Source organism: Emydura macquarii, unplaced genomic scaffold (genome assembly GCF_026122565.2).
Source record: "Emydura macquarii macquarii isolate MOO-44397 ecotype Brisbane River unplaced genomic scaffold, CSIRO-AGI_Emac_v2 contig_629, whole genome shotgun sequence".
NCBI classification, from domain to species: domain Eukaryota; kingdom Metazoa; phylum Chordata; order Testudines; family Chelidae; genus Emydura; species Emydura macquarii.
The window spans coordinates 8,531,470-8,537,469 of record NW_027130766.1 but is presented as its reverse complement, the minus strand read 5'-3'; the positions used below and the strand labels follow the sequence as shown (position 1 = coordinate 8,537,469).

General features: G+C 62.2%; 1 protein-coding gene across 1 annotated transcript in view; it reads left to right on the top strand.

Moving 5' to 3' along the window:
* The window catches only part of JUP (junction plakoglobin), a 59,528-nt gene continuing 53,528 nt past the window's right edge, over positions 1 to 6,000 (top strand). Inside the window, exon 1 of the mRNA XM_067541304.1 lies at positions 1 to 22. The gene's annotated coding sequence lies outside the window, so the exon portion shown is untranslated. The remainder of the gene's footprint in view (positions 23 to 6,000) is intronic.

Here is a 6,000-nt window from a genome sequence, read left to right as displayed (position 1 = left end):
CCTCTGCACCCGAATTCACCAGGTGGGTCTGTGGGGAGGCTGACAGAAACTGGGCTCATCCGGTCCTGCTGGGACCTGCCCCCTGGCTGGGCTGGGTCAGGTCAGCCTCTCCTGGAAGCTGTCCCCTGCCCCTCTAGGCTGGGTCTAGCTGTCCTGCTCCATCTGCTGCCATTTGTCTGGCTTCTTGCATCTGAGACACACGTGCAGTGAATTTTATCCGGCCTCAGCACCTCGCTCTCCGATGCGGAGTGAATGGTCCTGGCTGAGCTGGGGGCTGGGTGGAGGTTCCAGCCCTGACCAGGTGTTCACCGTGCAGGGCTGTGTCCTGATGCCCCACCCATCCCTGTGCAGGAGGTCCTGCTGGAAAGCGGGTACAGCTGTTCTCTGAGGCCGCGGGGGTAGATGTCGGCTGGCCCAAGGCCCTGCTGCTCTGCCAGTGGCTGATCGACCTGCCGACCTCCCCCTCGGCGGTGCTGGAGGTTGGTCCCTGCTCCAGCAACATCCACTGGCTTTGATTTACCCAGGAGACCCTCCCCTACCCCCGTTCCAGCCCTTCTCCCTGCAGGGTCCCAGCAAAACACCACCCGCCTCCCCCCTTCTCATGCACCTGCTCCCAGGGCCCCTGGCCGCTGTGGCCCAAGCTCTGGAGGCGTGGCACTGAGGGGTGCTAATAACAACAGGCTCCCTGGGTGTTCCCTCCCTTCTGCCCCTTTCACGCAGAGATCCCAGGGTGCTGCTGGGACACAAGTGCAGTGCACCCACCAACCCCCCTGCACAGAGCCTCCAGATTGCCATTATACAGAGGGGGAAACTGAGGCATGGGGCGGAAAGGGACTTGGTCATGCCAGGCAGAGATGGGACCCGGGAGTCCCAGTCCCTCGCCTTGCCTGTGCAGGTGTATGTCAGGGGGTGAGATAAAGAGGGGCTGGTTCAGATGGGAGGGGACCTGTCACTCCCAATCCACAACCAGGACGCAAGAGCTCAGGTTCCCACGAGCCCCCCGGCCTCCCCGAGACATGAAGCTGAACCTCCCCTGCTGCATCCTGTCCAGGGCCTGATGCGGCAGGCCCCACGTCTGGTCTGTGACGCACCCGTGCAGACAGAGCCCCTGGCGCTCCCTCCGCTGCCACCGGGCCTGGGCCAGGGTGCTTGGCTTGCGGTTCCTCTCGGATTCCAGAGGGGTCATCGGTGCTGCCCTGCGTGCCTCCCGCTAGCCCGGTCGCAGCGCAGCATGGAGCACGCCCGTCCCTGCACAGAGAGCTCCTTGTGTCCGGAAGCCATCTGGAGCACTGGGGACCGTGGCGCCGCGCCAGAGCCTCCGCAGGGAAAGGGACGGAGCGTCTCTTCCGCTGCCGGGCCCGGGACGTTGGAAAGAGACCGAGGCGGGAGGGGGAGAAGGGATTGGGGGGCCCGGCTGAGCCGGACAAGCGCTAGCTGGGCACAGGTGGGTGTGCCCAGGGCCCCAGCATAATTTTTTCGGGCTCAGGACAAACCTGTAACACGGGCCCCCGCCCACACACATCCCACAACCCCTCAGCCCAGACGCACAATCCCATGAGCCATGAAAACCTTTTTCCTAGGGGTAATGGGGGTTGCAGCCTGGGCTGGGCCCCCTGTGGCCTCTGCCCCCCGGTAAAGTGTACCCTTCCCCCGCCCCCACGTGGCGGCCCTGGCTGTGCTGACGGTAGCAGCGGGATCGCGGCGCCGTGAGGAGTGGCTGAAGCACGTGTGCAGCAGCGTCACACCATGCCGAGCCCAGCTGGTGCTGTGTGCGTGGTGGGAACTTGGCTCTGCCAGCCAAGGGCCCCCTTCCCTTCCATCAGGGCTAGAGAGACGTCCTGCATGACCGCGCCTCAATGCGGCGGGACGTCGCTCGCACGCCCGTGCCGGTGCTCTGCCATCACGAGGCAGGGGGAGCTGTCTGCCCCCTCCGCCGCCCACCCAGCCCAGGCGTGGGGACTCTGTCCCAGCCCCGGCTTCTCCTGCCAGGCCAGCCTGGAAGCCAGGCAGTGCAAACAGTGTAAATAATGCAGGCGGCAGATGTGGCCTGGACAGACTGAACAAACACGACTGTCGCTTAGTCGATGGACGGGCAATTCGAAGGAGAAAACGTGGAAAGGGGAAGCCATTCGCCCATGCAGCCGACGGTGCGGCAGGCCCTGCCTCCCCTGCCCCCATCCCACCACCCCTGCCCCAGCTCCTCCGCGGGCGTGCAGCACAGGGATTCTGTGCGCGCGGCTCATCCCGTGGCTCCGCACGCAGGGCCCCGCAGGCAGGGCCAGGCGGCTCCGTGCACCCGCACACAGAGCTGCGCTGGGTCCAGCCTCCACGCTGCATGCAAAGTGCCTTCCTGCCTCCAACGGCTGGGGGCAGCGGCAGCACTGGGGGGCGAGCAGGGCTGGTAGCGGGGGCTGCGGGGTGGGACTGAAGGGCACTGGCAGAATTGCAGTGAATCCTTTCCCTTTCGATGTCATTTTTCCGTTCAGTCTGACACACAAAGCCATTAATTCTCCCCTCCCCCTGCCCCCTCTCTGAGTGCGGGCGTCGCCCCCTTGCACAGACAGGGAAAGCGAGGAGTCAGTCCAGCGACTGTCCCGCGGTCCAGCAGTGAGCTGCACAGTCAGAGTGAGGGACGGAACCAGGAGTCCTGGCTCTGCCGCTCTGAACCCTGTGGAAACCCGCTTTCCCTGTGCCCATTCAGCCTGGCTTCAATCCCCTCAGCCCTTTGCTCTCCTGAACGTTAAGGTCACTCACCATATTTAATCCCCCAACGCGGGGGTGGGGCTGTGTCAGAGTTTCTCCGGAGAGGCTGGGCAGCCAGAGGAAGCTGTGAGCTTCCTTTGCACAGAGCTGACCTTCAAAGCAATGTCTGTGTCTGCTGCCACCACACTGAAATCCCAGCAGCCCTGCACTCTGGATCCTTTCCCGGGCCAGCCCCTGCCTGCAATCTCTGCGGCCCAGGGGAGAAGCCCCTTGCTGGCAGAACTGGGGGGATGAGACCTGCCAGCTCATTACAGCCTTCCTCCCTTCGCCTTCCCACTACACTTTATTAATAAACAATAATGCTAGAAAGAGCCGAGCCCCCTGCTCTGCCTGCAGGGCTGAGACGTGAATTATAGATGAATCGGCCGCACACTTAGCTGAAATTGACTGCACCTAATGCACTGATGAAATATTTAAGATGATTTACTCTGTATTAACTTGTTCTCCGCCAAAGGCAGGGGCTGGGGACGATAGGTGACGTTCTTGGCTCTGGACGCACGGACCTGGCATCTGCTGTGCTTGCTCGGTCGCCTTTTGGAGCCTGGGTGGCGGTGGGGTTGGAGGGGTTGTTTTGCACAGGGCCTGGGGGGAGGGGGTTGTTATCGAGGCCCCTTGGTTTCGTGTTCTGTGCCCATCCTGCGTGCTGATTAGCCAGCATCTCTCCCGTCTGGATTATTGATTGTGTGGCGCTAGGACGCGGGTGGCAGCTCAGAGCCGCCCGGCTGGCTGAGCAATGACCAAGTATGCGAGGGAGCTGTGCAGGAGGAAGGTGGCTGCTGGGTGAGAAATGGCCTCAAAACAAAACCAATGGCAAGGCAGCGATCCCAGCTCATTTTTAGGTGCAGAAACCCCCGTCGCTGCCTGCCTGTCCTGGGGTCTCAGACCGTGCCCATCGCTGCAGTGTCTGGGCTGCTCCCCCTTTATTTTTCTCACCCTGCGAGACAGCTGAGGGCGGCAGCTTCTTCCGCATTTTCTGGTGGGTCAAGGGGCCGCCATGGGCTGCCGGCATTGTGCCGAAGAGAACCCCACGGGAACGTGGCGTCAATAAACAGCCACCACCGAGTTCCAAGCCAGGGCTTCTCTGCGTCATTCAGCACCCTCCCTTCCGCCCTCCCTCCCCAGGGGCCAGGACCAGCCCTTGTGTCCCCCGTGTCGGTGTCGCTGGGACGGTCCCGCTGGAAGCAGGGTGCACATTTCAGGTCAGGATGCCCTGGCAGCCCCTGTCCGGTGAAATGATCCCATTTCATTTCCTGGCTGATTCCTCAGCTGGGGGCCTGGAGTGCGGCAGCTTGGCAGGTCTGTAATTCCCACCTCGACTAGCCGCCGGGTCCCGCGGCACAGGCGCTGCTGCCTTTGCCGCGCTCACAAACATCCTCACCTGGGGCCCTCACGGCGCACGGTGACACGTGGCTTCCTCCCATCCGGATAGGAGTGAGGTAGGCACAACCACATGCCCCATGGAGCCTCCCCTTGTGCAAGGGTGTGGCCAGCCTCAGGTTAGAGTCACACTGCTTGTGCCTGGGTGTGGCAAGAGGCTTTCAAACCACAGGAGACCCTGGTGTCAATCAGGAGTGACTCTCTGAAGCTAACAGTTACGCTGCCCCTTGGGCCAGATTCAGCTCGCCCTTAGCCCAGCGTTACCCCAGCGTCCCCTTGCCAGCAGCGGGGTTACTCCTGCAAGGGGTGCCTGGGCCCAGATCCAGCTGCCTGTGACCACAGTGGCTATGCAGTGAAACCTTGCAGGGGGCTCTGGATGCCAGACATCATGTTTCAGGGGGCTGGGCACCCCCCTGCTCTGCTGGGATCAGTGCCCGGCTGCTGCTGTTTCTGGGAAGCCAGGAGGGTAACCAGCAAGAGACAGGAAATGAGATAAGCTGGCCTTGTCTAGGGAGAGAAAAGCAAATAGCAAAGGACCTGGAGTGGCCGAGTTCTCAGCCCCCACCTGGTGTAACAAGCGAGGTGTCCTGTTCCTGGAACAGGCAGGGGCTAACCTGGAATCCTGGGGTCCCTGGCTGGTTCACCTGGGTCACTGAGCCCATTCTGGGGGGCGCCGCGGTGAGGTAACCTTGGGCACAGCTCCGCTGCTGAGCGGGCGAGGCTGCCTGCCTGGCCCCCCTGCTCCGTTTAGGCCCTTCCCTGGCTTTCCTCACCCGCCCAAGGCCCTGGGAGGCAAGAAAGCGTCACCCCATTTTGCAGACGGGGAACTGAGGCTTGTCCAGTAACAAACCAGAGTGTGCAGCCCCCAGCTCACGGGCAACCCTACAATAACAAACCAGAGTGTGCAGCCTCATGGGCAAGCTCCCGCTACAAGAACAAACTAGGGAGCCAGCTCTCGCGAGCAGCTTCACCCAGATGTGCCACTGCTCACGCAGGACGGAGGAAAGCGCCGTTCAAGACAGACACGGCTCTTGGGTTGAAATGACTTGTGGCATCTCCTGGGAGCCGGGCGAAGCGGGGCCAGCCCTGGGCTTGATCCCAGGGGGTTGGTGCTGAGTTTCTCTCAGTTGCTCTGCGCTATTGTTGGTTTCCGGCCTCCCATTGCTGCCCACGGCCATTTTTAGCCGGGCGTTTGCAGGCCGACAAGGTCTATAATTAAGTGAAATGAGGCACTCCCCAACTCGGGCTGCTGGGGTGGAAAGTTCCTGCCGGAGATTCACACGGGAGGCGTCCTCTGTTCCTGTTTATGGAGGATTTTGTTCCACCCCATCGCAACTCCCCTGACACACAGGCGGTGAAATTTACTGCCTGGGCGAGAGCCCCAGATCCTGATGGGAGATGGCAAAGGGGAGAGTAACTTGGGTCAGCGCCAGCACAGCGGACGCCGGCAGAGACGGAGGCTGCTCTGGGAAGGGCCCTGGAGCCGGCTGTGTCAATTCCCAGGAAATCGAGGGCTCCGAGCCCCCATGTGTCCGTTCCCCCCACCCCAGCTCCCTTTCGGAAGAGACGCTGCTGCTGGGCAGACAGGGCAATTCTGGCTGTGGGGGAGGATCTCTCTCTCTGAGAACTGCCCTGAAAGATGAATTCTCTGCCATGGTGGAGGCAAAGGGGGTCTCTGTCTTGTGCGCTGAGTGTAAGAGCTGGGTTGGGGATGGGGGCAGGAGGGTGTCTGCTGTAACTCGACAGCGACCCCCTGCTGGCTAATGAACGGCCAGCAGCCCCCGGCGTGTGTCCCCACCAGCAGGCTCAGGCTGCAGCAGGGCGAGGGCTGGAGACGAAGAACGCTGTCTTGCCAGCCCC